General features: G+C 48.0%; 1 pseudogene; it reads right to left on the minus strand.

Annotated features, from left to right (window-relative positions):
• The window catches only part of LOC105740736, a 41,733-nt pseudogene extending 31,488 nt beyond the window's left edge, over nt 1-10,245 (minus strand).
• Between the last annotated feature and the right edge of the window lie 5,976 nt (nt 10,246-16,221).

Here is a 16,221-nt window from a genome sequence, read left to right on the forward strand (position 1 = left end):
TGAATTTAAAAGGGTCACTGTGTTTTGAGAAATTCTGGGCGCCTCACAGGACCCAACTTTGTTACTTTTTCCCCTGAGCTCCCTACATCAAGCAGGGAAGGACCTGCTAAATTGTGGAAGGGCTCCTCCCATGCCTTCCTTGTGGATGACTACCCAACAGAAACCCAGCTTACTCCTCCAAACACATCAGTCCCTCCAGCATCTCTGACATGGCTGATCACCAGCTCACTCTCCTACCCCTCTGGGCAGAGCCCCAGGGTTGCATCTGGTAACCTACCTTTCAACAGGGGCAGGGGCAACATGGCTACAGACCCCTGGTGGCGAGCATGACCTTTCTGCAGAACCAGAGGCAGGTACAGAGCTAGGGCAAGGTAGGGCTCAGCCAGCAGGGAAAATGGTAGATGAAAAGGACCCAGGCCAGGGCTGGCTGCAGCCAAACTGTATGCAAGTAAGCATGAGACATTGGAATCGCTTTGTGGCAAGAGTTCTTGCTCCACATTTGGGATATTCCAAGGATAATAGAAAGGGAGACGTATCGCCTGGGATCACTCCAGAAAAAGAAATTACCAGAATTATGCAAAAATCATGAATAATTCCAGAGATTAGTTAAAATCTGGAGTTTCACATAGTCAATATTTTCTTCCTCTAGCGATTGCCTTTTAAACATGATGTCTTCTTTTGAAATGAATGGTGATGCATTCCTTTATGTGAATTTCAGAAGTGAGCACATAAGTAAGGAAGATCTTTAGGGGATACACCCAAGACCTCTAAAGCCATACCAAGGAGGCAGCCATCCACAGTTGAGAATTATAGCTGCTGCCCACCCTGGGTGAAGCAACTGTTAGCTCTTATGCCCAAAGCAGTGGCTATTACCTCTCACTTTTCCCTTCTGAGTATTTAACATTGTAGGAAGTGCTTAGATCTTCTGAAGTCTTATTGCAACATCGGCATTCTTGTTTCTAATCTAGAGAAGTCCATCATTAAATACTGCTTAACCAACAATCAAATCTACTTGGCCTTTAGTTCATAAGCTATCTGTTAGGTTTTACAACCTATCTGTCTCAGGTAGTTACTCATCAGGATCTGAGAGGGAAGCCCATTTGCAGGGGTGAAACCACACTCAAGTTATTTCTGCCCTCACCTTAGTCTAAAGACATGAGCATGATTTTATTTCTGAATTGTATCTCTCTTTTCTTTGCATGTTTAATTAGGGTATAAATTCCTTGAACCCTAACTTCTGATTAGTTTGTGCTTTTCACAGAACTTACCAGAAGGCTAGCCCCATAGGCTTTTTCAGTCCTGATTATTCAGTTGAAATAGGACACTTGGCCAGGCACGGTGGCTCACACCTGTAATCCCAGCACTTTAGGAGGCCAAGGTGGGCAGATTCCCTAAGGTCAAGAGTTTGAGACCAGCCTGGCCAAAATGGCAAAACCCCGTCTCTACTAAAAATACAAAAATTAGCCGGGCATGGTGGCACGCACCTATAATCCCAGCTACTATGGAGGCTGAGGCAGGAGAATTGTTTGAACCCAGGGGGCGGAGGTTGCAGTGAGCTGAGATGGCGCCACTGCACTACAGCCTGGGCAACAGAGCAAGACTCTGTCTTAAAAAAAGAAAGAAAGAGAGAGAGAGAGAGAGAGAGAGAGAGAAAGGAAGGAAGGAAGGAAGAAAGAAAGCAAGCAAGCAAGAAAGAAAGAAAGAAAGAAAGAAAGAAAAAAAAGAAAGAAAGAAAGAAAGAAAGAAAGAAAGAAAAGAAAGAAAGAAAGAAAGAAAGAGAAATAAAGAAAAAAAGAAAGAAGGAAAGAAAGAAAGAAAGAACGAACGAACACTTGGTTGATTTCTCTGTCAACATCAGAGGTGTCCACAATATTAGAGACGGAAGGGACTTTTCGATACTACCTAGTTCATTTGTTTAATTTGCAGATGAGAAACTCGAGCCTTAGAGAGGGTTTGTGACTCATCCAAGTTCCCACAGCACAGAGCTAGAATTCAGCCCTCTATTTTCCAAACTTGAAGCTTTTCCATAATTAAAATTAACATCACTTCAGGTTTGGGTGAAGGGCTCCCCCATTCACAATAGCTTTGTGTTTATAATTCTTCTTGGGGTGGGAGCTGGGGTGGGGGCTCCTGGGTATCTCCGCAGGGAGTTACAAGGCCTCTCTACTGCTACCACAACATCTTACATTGTGAAGCTAATCCTGGAAAGGAGGGGTCTGTATTTTAGGGGCCTGAGAGACAGACCAGAGTGAACCCTTGGAAGACATCTTGGCTCACGGAGATAGTGACAAAGAAGGAAGAGGGGGAAGGGAAGTCACTTGTCCAAGAGGGAGGAACTGGCCTCCCATCCTCTGCAGATCACAGGGAGAGCTTAAGCACTGTCATGTCTCCTGGAAATGAGTTGCAAAGGAAGTACTTTGGGAAGTACTTTGATTTGATTTAGACAAAAAGACTATTCTAGGAATGAATATTTTCCCCCAGATGCTGCCTAGATACCATCTACTTTGGAAATAACTAGCCAACCTTAGTCTACACTTTTGTAGCTTTGATTCAGATAATTAAGACTAATTGCATATTCATTGTTCCTGCCGAGTCATTTTCTCTTAAGATAGGCAGAAGCACATTGTGGGGAATGTTTCCATTTTCCTTTGCAACCCCAGAGCAGAGCACAGGCTTGGCACAGATCAGGTAGAAAGTGGAATTACAGTGATGGGCCCCTCCCTTGCACAGTTCCTTCCAAAGCCCAGATGGGAATCTAGCAATGTGTTCACTAACCATACACCTTTGTAAAATCTGTATAAGCAAAAGGTTTCAGCCGCCATTGGCTTCAACAGCTGTCTCTGTCCACTTTGAGCTCCCTAACTGTAAACCATGGCTCAGATGGCATTTGAAAGGCCATGGGATTTGGCTAAGGGGGAGTCTAGTTAGGATAAGTTTAGTTAAAATGTAGTGGGATATATTAATGCAGTTGCAGACCACTGACCCATCTATGTATAATGAATTTATTGCTAGCCTTCTTGGTATAATCACGGTTTCCAGCAATTCTCCTAACACCCACTGGGCCAGTTCACCTGATGTCATGACATGATGGTGCAGGACCAGAGGCCACATCAGGATGTGAATATGTCCTCTAGCACCTGGCACTTGATGTATGCGGATAGTGGATGACAAACAAGGTTTGAAATGTATGGAGCCAGAAGCTATCTGTGGAAAACTTGACAATCATCAGATACGCAAAATTCCCAGAGATTTGGTTGTTATTGATATCTAGGCAAAAATGGACATTTTCTCCTATCAGGAATATACGTAGGAATGCAGCATATAAACTTATGAATGCACTATGCATTTAAACATTTTTTGATAGGAATCAGGTCCAATAAAATTTGTCAAACTCCTGTGTTTGTAAGGCACAAATCTATAGCAGTACTACAGTCTGCATGGAAAGTCGTAACCAGGCATCTCAGCTAGCAGTAGTAACAAATAAACTTGGACTAACCCATCCTAGAGGAATGACTGAGTTATCTTTCCTTTTTTCTGAAAAATGAGGTCATTGAAGAGATGAAACCATAAAATGCAGAGGGAGAAAGTATTATAGGTGACTGTCAGATGGTTAAATAATAAAAATGTCACGTTATTTTCTGACATGTGTGACATTTGTAGTATTTATCTGTTTTTTAACACCTGTAATTTGTTGTGATTACTTTCTTAAATCTAGATATTCTTTTTTGTGCACAATTTTATATGGGTAATTTTCTGTTCTTTTTCTTTCTTTCTTTTTTTTTTTTTTTTTTTGAGACGGAGTCTCGCTGTCGCCCAGGCTGGAGTGCAGTGGCGTGATCTCGGCTCACTGCGGGCTCCGCCCCCGGGGTTCACGCCATTCTCCTGCCTCAGCCTCCTGAGTAGCTGGGACTACAGGCGCCTGCCACCTTGCCCGGCTAATTTTTTGTATTTTTAGTAGAGACGGGGTTTCACTGTGTTAGCCAGGATGGTCTCGATCTCCTGACCTCGTGATCTGCCCGCCTCGGCCTCCCAAAGTGCTGGGATTACAGGCATGAGCCACCGCGCCCGGCCTCTGTTCTTTTTCTTAAATGGGACACCAAAAACCATCTAAGCTTCAGGTTGCACAAAACTCACTCTCTCCTTGGACTGGAAGCTAAATAAACATAAAGGAAGGAACACCGGACTAATAGGTTTGCAGGGAGGGAGGAGAATAAGGAAGATCAAGAGGACCTACAAAGAGAAATTTCCCAAGAAGGTGGTAACCCAAAGAAGCCACTGTATGAGGTTCTAGGGAATCACGATGGGGTAGGGAATGGTAGTGGAGAGAGTGAAAAAAGAGGATGTGTGGAAATGACAGAGGAACGGTCTCCAAAGACACATTTCCTGGCTTCACAATTTTGTCCAGGCCAGAGTAATAGAGCTCCATTTTACTCGGGCTAATTTTAGCAGCCCACACATGAACACAAGGGACTTGATTTTTTTATTTTAAAAAAGGGATTCTACTGATTTTACCAATTGAGCATCTCAATGATACTGTAAGGGAGCAAAGGCACATATACTCATTAGCTACATTTCACAGGTCCCAAACCACGGTGAATGTCTGCTGTCTTGCCTACCCAGAGCAGAATTCCTCTACTCTGCTTCACTGGGAAATCTTCCCGAATGGGAGTTGCCATATTTGTTGCCCAGGCAGCTCCAGGGCTGGGCAGTAGAGCTCTCCTGGAATTTTACAATGTGGGACTAGCCAGAGCAGCCCACGCTTGCTTTTGGGTGGTAAGTGGGAGGATGTCTAGGAGTGCTGCCTGCAGTCACGTTGTGATGGTGGAATTTATGGGTCAACTTGACCAGGCTAAGGGCTGCCCAGATGGCTGGCAACATATCGCAGGGTGTGTCTGTGAGGATGTCTCTGGAAGAGATTATCATTTGAATTGGTGGAATGAGTAAAGAAGATCACCAATACAGTGGGCGTCATCCAATCCATTGGGGACCCAGATAGAACAAAAGGCAGAGAAAGACTGGATTCTCTTGCTCTCTTCTTGAGCTGAGACAGCTGTCTTCTCCTGCCCTCAGACACTGGTACTCCTGGTTCTCAGGCCTTCAGACTCAGACTGAAACTTATAGTACTAGCCTCCTACCCCGACCTCACATCCAGGCCTTTGGACTCAGCCTGAACCACCAGCTTTCCTGGTTCTCCAGCTCGCAGGTAGCAGATCATGGGACTTTGGCCTCCATAATTGTGTGAGCCAATTCCTGAAATAAATCTCCTCTTCATATATCTCTATATATCCTATTGGCTCTGCTTCTCTGAGAACCCTGACTAACACACACGTGCAGGAAGCCTGTCTGCAAGTAGGAAGTACAGGCACTGGCAGAGTAATGAAGAGACGATCCTGCCCTCCAACCAGAAAAGAGCCCCCTGCACTTGGCCCGATGCCTTAGAGGGTCTGCTCTAGCTCCTCAGGGAGGAGTCTGCAGGGCCAAGGGGATGTGCTCACCTGAGGTCTGTGTCCCTCTCCCCTTTGAGTCCCCGAAATTCTGTGCCCAGATGGCCCTGGGCCTCTTCCAGAAGCTGCTTGTGTGTCTTCTGTAGGTCTATCCTGCTGAGGGCAGGCAATGAGGCAGGTGCGCACACCCCAAGGATGGCCATGGGCCAGCCGTTTGGGGCCACCTATTTGGGGAGTCCATTGTCATGGGAGTGAGGAAAGAAGTTGGATGTGCAGGTTGGGATGTCCACGTCCATACATGTGAGACCATTTGTGATTTGGAGTAAAGCGTGGAGAGAGAAGTGGGAGGCTGTAGGCTGGGGGCTGGCCCTTGCCATGTTGCCAGGCTCCAAAGCAGAGGTCTAACGAGGCAGAGGATTCTCAGTTCAAACCTGGCCTTCCAGGCAGAATGATGAGAACATGTTTTATTTCAGAGTTTGTCAGCTTGGTTTAAAACTTTCCAATATTTAGACACAGAGTATGTGGGTCTCCATTTGTACTCGTACCGAGGGTCTTGCAAATATTAGGGGCAGGCTTGAGCAGAGTCAAGAGACAGGGAAGATCCCGGCAGCATTTGAGTCCCTGGTTCATTGTGTTCCTGTGGCTTGGATGCACCCCTGCGTTTCTCCTGTTTTAACCTTATCAGTTAATAAAGCATACATTTCTGCCTAAGCTGATCTGGATTTGTGTTACTTCCCATCAAGGATCCTAGCCAATGTGGAGAGTAAGTGATGGAGCTGAAACTTGAACCCAGGCTCTGTCTCCTAACCCTGTGCACCCTCCCTTATGCCACACCAGCTTCCCAGCCATCTCTCCAGCCATAAGCCAAGAAAGCCTTGCTGGCACCCTGGCAGGTAAAAGTCAGAACCCACGGGGAGCCATTTTACCTACCTGACCCCTAAAAACACTTGCAGGAGCGTGCAGATGCTGGAGCGAAGAAAATGGTGCTGATGAGGTAGCCCTGCATCAGGGGGTCGTGCTGCAGGCACAGGTCCTTGGCCAGGATGAATGGCACCGCCACGAGGCCCCCCAGGGCTGTGAGGAAGTGCTGTGGGCAGAGAGTGAGAGAAGCGGGCATGTGATGCTGTGGCCTCCAGCTCCACTCTCATTCCCCAAACCAGAGAGTGCCCAACATTGACAGGGGTGCCTTTCCCACTGCTCTGAGAGTCACCTGGCCATGAGTAACAAGCAAAGACCAGGCAGGCAGGGGAATGAGGAAGGCCTGATGGTGAGAAGCAGGGACCCAGCCACAAAGACTGGCCTCAGGAGCAGGCACCTGGCTCCAGGAACTCATATCCTGGGGAGGAAACCAAGGCAGGGAGGCAATCATAGGAGGGGGTAACGGGAACCAAGACAGGGCCTTAAGAACAAGAGTAAGGCAAGAGGCTCGTTATTAAACAAGGCCCACTGTGAGAGCAGACCATCTACAAGGAGGCCCTGAGCATGAGCTTGCAGCCATCGGCCAAAGGCTATTGCAGTTTCACTGAACAGGACAGAGTTAGACCCAGAGCTCAGGGTAGGGCTGAGCCCACAGCAGGCAGCCTCAGCTATAAAGAGGGTAAATTAAATATAGATGCCAGATTGACCAATTGATTGATAGATATGGGGCAAGCAATCAACACAGAAATGGGCCACTGATATGGTTTGGCTATGTCCCCACCCAAATCTCATCTTGAACTGTAATCCCCATAATCCTCTTGTGTCAAGGGAGGGACCCAGTGGGAGGTGACTGGATCATGTGGGCGGTTTCCCTCATACTGTTCTCGTGATAGTGAGTGAGTTCTCACAAGATCAGATGGTTTTATAAATGGAAGTCTCCCATCCCAGCGCAGTGGCTCATGCCTGTAATCCCAGCACTTTGGAAGGCCAAGGCAGGCAGATCACCTGAGGTCAGGAGTTTGAGACCAGCCTGGCCAACATGGTGAAACCCCATCTATACTAAAAATGCAAAAATTAGCCAGGTATGGTGGCAGGTGCCTGTAATCCCAGCTACTCAGGAGGCTGAGGCAGGAGAATTGCTTGAACCTGGGAGGCAGAGGTTGCAGTGAGCTAAGATGGAGCCACTGCACTCCAGCCTGGGCCACAGAATGAGACTCAATCAATCAATCAATCAATGGGAGTCTCCCCTGGGTTTTTCACTTCCGCTGTTTTGCCTGCCACCATGTAAGACAGGCCTGCTTTCCCTTCTACCATGACTGTAAGTTTCCTGAGGCCTCCCTAGCCATGAAGAACTATAAGTCAATTAAATTTCTTTGTTTTATAAATTAATCAGCCTCAGGTAGTATCTTCATAGCAGTGTGAAAATAGACTAATGCAGACTCTATCTCACACACTCTAGCCCCAGAGCTGAAAGGTTGGCCGGGTCTGGGGGTACATTTGTGGGCTGTTGTCAGTTTTGTTCTGAGCCACACTAACTGGCCAATATATGGCTCCAGTCCCCACACAAATCTGGCCACTGAGCCAAACATTCTGAGAACAGACATGTGAAGCCACCTGCTTCTCTCCTTCACTTTGATGCAACTGGCTCTCTGAAACCTGAGGCCAGCATTTCCACAGGGTCTCATGTCCCTAGTGCTGGTAGAATCACTCTGGTTTGGCATCTGCAGGAGCAGCCAATGTCCCACTGCAGGTTTACCCAAGAGTGTAGGCTCTCTAACTCAACCCCTAAGAATACAGCATAAATCAAGCAGCAGATGTAGGCTTGGTTTATAAAAGTTAGTTGTTGGGTCAGTCAAGATAAAAAATGAAAAAAGATAAGGAAGGAAAGAAAGAAGGAAGAAAGGAAGGAAGGAAGAAAAGGAGGGAGGGAGAAAAAGAGAGGAGAGGAGAAGAAACAGGGAGAGAGAGAGAAAAAAGGGGAAGAAAATAAGAGAAGGAAAGAGAGAGGAAGGGAGAATAGGGAAGGAGGGAGGGAAGGAGATGGAAGGAAGAAGGAGGAAGAAGAAGGAAGGAAGGAAGAAAGGAAGGAAGGAAGGAGAAGAAAGGATGGAAGGAAGGAAGGAGATGGACAAATTGTGGTCATCTAAAAATTGGCTGCCCCCTTGGGAAAGACGATAAGGGGGTGGGGGAGCTGCAGAGAAGAAGTGCCTACGTGTCATAGGGGCACTTTGACAATCCTTGCCATTGTTCCTACAGTCCTTCATGGTGTCTCATAGATGTTCTTGGACCTGCTACCCACTAATTCAGTGCAGACCATAATACTCTCCAAGCCAAGAATCCACCAGTGTTAGATTGCCCATCTCATATCCTGCCCGGAAGCACTGGCTATAACACCCTTATAGACAGGGCCAACTTCCCCTCATTAGCAAATAAATCTCTTGATCGTACAGGCATTTTCTTTTCTTCCTTTCTTTTTTTTTTTTTTTTTTTGAGACAGCGTATCATTCTGTCACCCAGACTGTAGTGCAATGGCGAGATCTCGGCTCACTGCAACCTCCACCACCTGGGTTCAAGCAATTCCCCTGCCTCAGCCTCCTGAGTAGCTGGGATTACAGGCACCTGCCACCACGCCTAGCTAATTTTTGCATTTTTATTAGAGACGGGGTTTCACCATGTTGGCCAGGCTGATCTCGAACTCCTGACCTCAAGTCATCCACCCGCCTCGGCCCCACAAAGTGCTGCGATTACAGGCATGAGCCACCGCGCCTGGCCTTTTTGTTTTTGTTGTTCTTGTTTTGAGACAGTCTTACTCTGTTGCCCAGGCTGCAGTGCAGTGGCACAATTTTGGCTCACTGCAACCTCTGCCTCCCAGCTTCAAGCAATTCTCCTACTTCAGCCTCCTGAGTAGCTGGGATTACAGATGCAAGCCACCGCACCCAGCTAATTTTTGTATTTTCACCATGTTGGCCAGGCTGGTCTCAAACTCCTGACCTCAAGCGATCTGTCTGCCTTGGCTTCCCAAAGTGCTAGGATTACAGGTATGAGCCACCTTTCCCGGCCGCCAGGCATTTTCATGAAAGCTGAACTTGGAAGAGAAGTTATCATTTGCAGGGCTTGCTCTAAGGAAGGAGAACTGGCTGGTACCTCTCACCTCCTCCAAGAGAACTGGACCTTTAACCAGCCCAATGAACCCAACTAGGAGAAAAATGGCCCAGCCAGTCTCGGATATGGCCAGTCAATGCAGTACGAGGGAAAATCCTCCTCTAATCCTCCGCACCCCCTCCCCACACCCCTGGAGAGAAAGAGACTGCAGGAGCTTTGAGTTCCCGCGAGAGGTCAACGTGGGAGACAAAACAACTTCATTTGACCTGACTATGTGTTGATGTGGTTTTTGAGGCAGAGCCTCTTCAGGAGGAATTACCTGAATCCCCAAGAAGATACAGAGATAACATGGCAGGATGTCCAAGATGCCATAGGCCAGGCAGCTGCTGCATGACTCCCGGGCTGCCTATCTGTTCTCCTGCCTTGGCCACAGGTTGGGAGCTGAGCACGACATCACCCCTCTGCTGGGAACAAGAAAAGGACACGTCTGGGCATTTCAAGAGGGATCAAGTGGACTTCCTGATTTCAACCAGATAGACGGCCTTTAAAACACAAGAGGCAGTAAGATGGGGACAACTGTTGGCCAGCTAGTCTGCTGAAGCCAGCAGACTCAAAAGAGCAGTGGCTTCCTATGCTATGATCTGCAGCAGGGCCTCTGTGTGAAGTCTGGGGTCACACGAGGGGAGTGGGCACCTTACCCGATGCCTTGGCAGAGGAGCAGCTTTGTGGAAGAGGAGATGGGGCCAACTCCAAGATCAGAAAATGGGTAGTTTTCCCACATGGACCAGTGTTTCCATCTGCCAAATCCCTCCTCACAACATGTTTATCATAATGGGCGGCTTCCTTACCCATCCCTTCTGCTGGAATGTCAGTTTCCAGCATGCATGGATTGTTTCTCACTCTTCTCACTCATCCCAGCTTCTAGTGAAGCCCCTGTGCTCAGTGTAGTCTGAATGAATGAATGTAACACTGTAAATGAGTACCGTGCATATAGAATGATAGCCAACTTGCATTCCTCTCGGCTTAACCAAAATTAACTTTGAGTTATAGACCTTCCCTCCAACTTATTGGTGGGACAGCTTACTAATTGGGCCCCTTCCTTATATTTCTCAGTTTTCTGATCTATATAAAAGAAACGTCAATAGCACCTACCTTATAGATGGATGAGAAAATCAAATTGGAGCATGAGCGTGTAGCCTAGCGCCTGGCACAGCGTAATCGCCCCATCAATATTAGCTGATCTAATTACTCTGAGCTTCCATATTTCCACATGTTCAAAGGGCTTTGCACATGTGCTTAAGGCCAACATTTGAGCGTATTGTCATGAGTGAGAAGAACATGGCAGCTTTGTCTCTGGTGTGGCCGGAAGCTGGTAAGGCCGCCAATATGAACATCAGGCCACTCTATGTGATGTGCTTCCACAGGGTTCTGGGCGCCAGCCAGATCACAGAAGGCAGGTCTCTATAATGTCACAGCCTGAGGATAGTGCAGGCTTCCCATGGAGACAGTTCTAGAGAGAATGTTGAGGTCACCCACTCCAATGCCCAGCTCCCTGCCTACATATCCTTTACATCAGCCCAGCCTCAGAGAACAACTTCTGGAGCAGGGCCACGTTATGATGCTCACAGGCACTAAGCACTCGGACTCTGTGGGCCCCTTCCTCCATAGCAAATATATTTAAAATTGTATTTGGAAGCTGGGCATGATGGCTTACTCCTGTAATCCCAGCACTTTGGGAGGCCGAGAAGGGCAGATCACTTGAGCTCAGGAGTTCGAGACCAGCCTGGGCAACATGGCAAGACCCCATCTCTACAAAATATACAAAAATTAGCCAGGTGTGGTGGTGCACACCAGTAGTCCCAGCTACTCAGGAGGCTGAGGTAGGAGGGTCACTTGAGCCCAGGAGTTGAGGCTGCAACGTGCCATGATTGTGCCACTGTACTCCACTCCAGCCTGGGCAACAGAGCAAGGCCCTGTCTCAAAAATAAAATAAAATATTATATTATATTTGGGGACTACATTGGTGTAAAGATGAATATATATATATATTCATATATATATATATAGTATTTTTAGTAAAGATGGGATTTCACCGTGTTGGCCAGGCTGGTCTTGAACTCCTGACCTCAGGTGATCTGCCCGCCTTGGCCTCCCAAAGTGCTGGAATTACAGGCGTGAGCCACTGCACCCAGCCTATTTTAATGTATTAAAACCTTTTCTTTGACCTTAAAGTGCATATTTTCCTTCCAATTTTAAAAGAAATGAGGACATTTTCATGGATCCTGGGCACTGTGCTTCCTGCACCTAAATGGATCAGCAGCTCCGCTCTGCAGAAGCAGGAGCAGGAGATGAGATGGGGGTGGGGGTTACCACTAGCTTTGATGTGGAAAGAGGCAAGCGAGCCACCGGAAGAACTGGGCAGTCTTCCCCTACCATCTCCAGGAGAACACTGTGCTAAGGAAACATTATATTCTAAGCAGAGTTTCTCAGACTCGGCACTATTGATATTTTGGACTGGACAATTCTTTGTTGTGTTGTGTGGTTGGTGGCATGGGAGCTGTCCTGTGCGTGATATTATGCTAAGCAGCATCCCAGCCTTACCCATGAGATGCCAGTAGCACTCCCTCCCCCAACATGTGACAACCAAAAATGCCTCCAGACATTGTCAAATATCCCCTGGGGGTCAAACTGCCCCCAGTTAAGAACCACTATTGTAAGAGCATTGGTCCCCTCAAGGAAGCCCTAACTTTGGGACAGTGCTGGGTGGAAAGGATGGGGAGGTGAGTGGAGTGGGCGGCACCCTGTCCTGTGTGGAGATAAAGGAAGCCAGTCCCTCTCCATGGGGGCCGAGCACTGGCAAATGCTCATCCTAATTCCTTCCCAGTATAGTCCTGCAAAGCCCTGTTGCAGGGATGGAGGAAGCCTGGCATTGCACACAAAGGAGAACCCAGGGCTAAGGTCTGGGATCCTGATATGGGGTCTACCGACCTGGCCCTGGTTCAGCTCTGCAGGATCATTTGATTCTCATCACAAATCAGCATTTGCTCATTCATCTCATAACACTAGGTCCTAAAACATCTATGTAAGAGTTTTGCTTCAGCTCATCTATTTAGTGACTGCTCACCTACTCCAGGAAGCCCTCCCTGACTCCATCGCAGCCAACCTCAGACTAGAGAAGGTCTGCTCTCCCTCAGGGCCTCCTATGGAATCACGAGCATGTTTACCACAGCCCCAACCACTCATATCATAATCCTATGATTCCTTACCCAAAAGACTGTATAGTCCCATAACTTCTCTATCTCCATCCCTAGTACATAGTGCTCTTGGCACTGATGAAACGAATGAACAAACGTACAAAACAATGACTATGGAGAATCTTTCTAACTGATTTTTTAAAATAAATCTCTAACTTTGGCTGGTCGGAACTCTTCTGAAACACCATGCCTACTCTCTTTAGACTTCTAGGGAAAAAAGGATGTATTGAGGCTGCTCGGAACACGGGTTGCACGTAGAAGAAATCTGTTTTTCCTAAAGTGGTCAAAGCCCAGCCAAAGGTAGACTGGAGGGAGCTCTGGATCCTGAGTGCTTATGCTGAGGTTTCAGTGAATGTGTGTAGGAATCCACAAGGAACATCAAGAAAATTCACGATTGAGGAAAGAGGAGGGGGAGGGGGAGATGGAGTGATTGACCGTTGGATTCTGAACAGGCAAGTCACAGAGGAGCAGCAGCAGTTAGGCCGATGTGATTCTGTTACCCCCCAGCTCAGCAACCACAAGCACCTGACGTCGCCTCTCCCAGCCTGTCTCCCCCTCTAGAATCTGGAGGGGTCATAAGGATGCCCGCAGGCTAGCATGCATGCAACATGTGTGCCATCCACTCACGCATACTTGTGAATGAGCTCACAGGGCCGTGGCTGCTCCAGCTGTGTGTGTCCTGCCAGCAAGCTCACATCGTACCCTCTCCCAGGACCTCTGGGAATTCTCAGGAAGGTGAAGGCGAGGGAGACAGCATGATGGGGAAAAAATGTGGGCCCTAACCTACTTGTCTTTTTTTCCCCAGTAGAGCAGGAGCCAGTGTCAAAGACTGTTCACAGTCTGATGATCTCTGAATCATCTAAGGTCTGTCTATATCAATGTGGACCATCGGAAGGTCATGGAAACCACTTCTGCATCTGCTTTAAAACAGTTTTCTGGGAAATGGATCCTACATGAGGGTCCACATGAAAAAGAAAATTCGAACACAGAACCAGGAGAAACCTTGCCTTCCCTGAGAACAGCTGGTCCTTCCCTTGTGAAGAGAGTGTGACCAAGAAGCCCGCCAGCCAGAACTGGTAGAAAGCTCAGAGCCTGGGAGAATACTTTGATCTCAGTGATACCAGCCCTTCTCTGAACATACTCATTTTCTTCTCCTTTCTGTGTGCTTGTTTATCTCTATATTGTTCACTTAATTGTTTATAAATACACCTTTTGTTGTAAACTTCCTCAAGTCATCTAGGCAAAGAGGGCTGGGGAGTAGAAATGAACAGCAGGGACACAGGATGCTAAGAGTCCTGTGTGTCGGTGAGGAAGGGCTTAAAGACATTCACAGAAACAAGGAACAGCCCAGAGATAGCTTAGAGCCAGGTTTCTCAGATGCAGGCAGGAGATGCCTCATCTCGGAGCAGATCAGAATATGGGTAGGCCAGGCACGGTGGCTCACATCTGTAATTTCAGTGCTTTGAAAGGCCGAGGTGGGAGGATCTTTTGAGCCCAGGAGTTCGAGACCAGCCTGGGAAACATAGGGAAACCCTGTCTCTACCAGAAAAAAAAAAAAAAATCAAATATATACACATATATACACACACACACACACACATATATACACACATATATATATGAAGTACTTTTTAATTCCAGAGAATCCCTTGCTGGGAGAAGTCTGTGCATGTGACTCATACAGTGGCAGAAGAAAGCTTGCAAGCCCCTTTTTGGAGGAAGAATGAATTCTTCATGAGACACTCCCTGACATTGGGAATGGTATGAGAATATGAGCCACAACCTCCTCTTCTGGTTGGAGGAGTCTGTCCAATGCATGGATTGTAATTTTACCATAAGACTTGATCAAAAGAGGCATCCTGATTGGGGTTTGGCATCTTATAGCACTTTACAGTTTACAAAGAGTTTCCAATACATCTCGTTTAGGCCGGGTGCAGTGGATTAAGCCTGTAATCCTAGCACTTTGGGAGGCCAAGGCAGGTGGATCATTTGCGGTCAGGAGCTCTAGACCAGCCTGGCCAACATGGTGAAACCCCATCTCTACTAAAAATACAAAAATTAGCCTGGTGTGGTGGCATGGGCCTGTAATCTCAGCTACTTGGGAGGCTGATGCAGGAGAATTGCCTGAACCCAGGAGGCAGAGGTTGCAGTGAGCCAAGATTGCACCACTGCACTCCAACCTGGGAGACAGAGCGAGACTCTGTCTCAGGAGAAAAAAAAGAACATCTCATCTAAGTCTCACCACCATCTTATCGTTTCCCTCTGACAGATGAGGAGATTGAGGCTCCCTGAGGTTACAAGGCTTGTCTGAGGTCCACCAGAGGAGGAAGCTTCCACATAGGACCAAGTGGAGTCGAGGGCTGTCACCTGGTGTGGCCCTAGGCACACAGGGACAGTCCTCTAGCTCCCGGGGACAGACTAGCAGAGCAGAAGGCGGCACTGATGTGTGGAGAGCAGTAATGACAAGGCTGGGGATTACTTGGGGAAAGGTGAATGCCTTTCCCCCTCTGACACCATCTATACCCCATACAGCCTTTCCTTCTTTCCAGGCTCCAAGGCTCACCTGACCTGGGCTCGTTTCCTAACACTCCCGTTCACCTGGCTCTCGCCAGTGGGTTTGTCCAGGTTTCTCCCAATGTAGCCTCCATGGTCCTGCCTCAGTGCCTTTGCTCACCGCGGGCCTCTCTCCATCTCCACCACCTGCTTCTTGTACTCGCAGCCTCCTTGGAAGAGCTCAAATTCCTCCCCCATCACCTTTCCTGATTCCCCACCTGCCTGTGGCCTTTATCTCTGGAGCATCATTTGCCATTTTCTCCCGGGTATCAGAGATATTTTTCAGATGCCGCCTCTTCCTGCTTTTGCCTAGCTGGGCCGTAAGCTTTCAGGGTCGGGGAGCTGCCTTCCCCCAGTTTATAAACCAGTTTATAACCCTGTTCCAGCAGAGCAACGTGCTCCCCAAAACGAGCAGCATCTCAGAACAGTGACTTTGTCATCTGGGTGCTGATCTGAGGCTGTGAGAAAAACAGCAGGAAGAAAGGCCACTGAGAAGGAGAGGGATAGGTGCCCAGAACCCCCACTCTCAAGTTTGCCTCAGGGAAGCCAGAAATGTAGGAACACACAACAGTCTCCAGAAAATGGAATATTCAACTCATTTCCCAAGTTTGTGTCGTTGCTGTTTAGGGTTGTTTTTGGCTCCCGAGAGCTAGTGGCACCTCCGCTGAGTGACGTGAGTTCTTTGGTGCCTCCCACACTTTATCAGAAGAGAATGTGTGTGGCTCTTTGCTGGAAGGCTGACCAGCAGCAGGCAGGGGCCGGCAGCCAGGCTCCAGGGAAGCCTGAGAGCCCAGCCCGGATCGTGGGTGGTCCCTGTCCCCAGACATCTGGGCTGGGCCGGATTAGAGCTGCAGAACTGGCCCGTGCAGTGGGTATTGGCAAGAACAGAGGGTCTCCCCCCAGTCCACCCTGTTATGTTCAAGTGGCCAAAATAAGTTGGAGGGGGTGGT

Source organism: Nomascus leucogenys, chromosome 13 (assembly GCF_006542625.1).
Source record: "Nomascus leucogenys isolate Asia chromosome 13, Asia_NLE_v1, whole genome shotgun sequence".
NCBI classification, from domain to species: Eukaryota; Metazoa; Chordata; class Mammalia; order Primates; family Hylobatidae; genus Nomascus; species Nomascus leucogenys.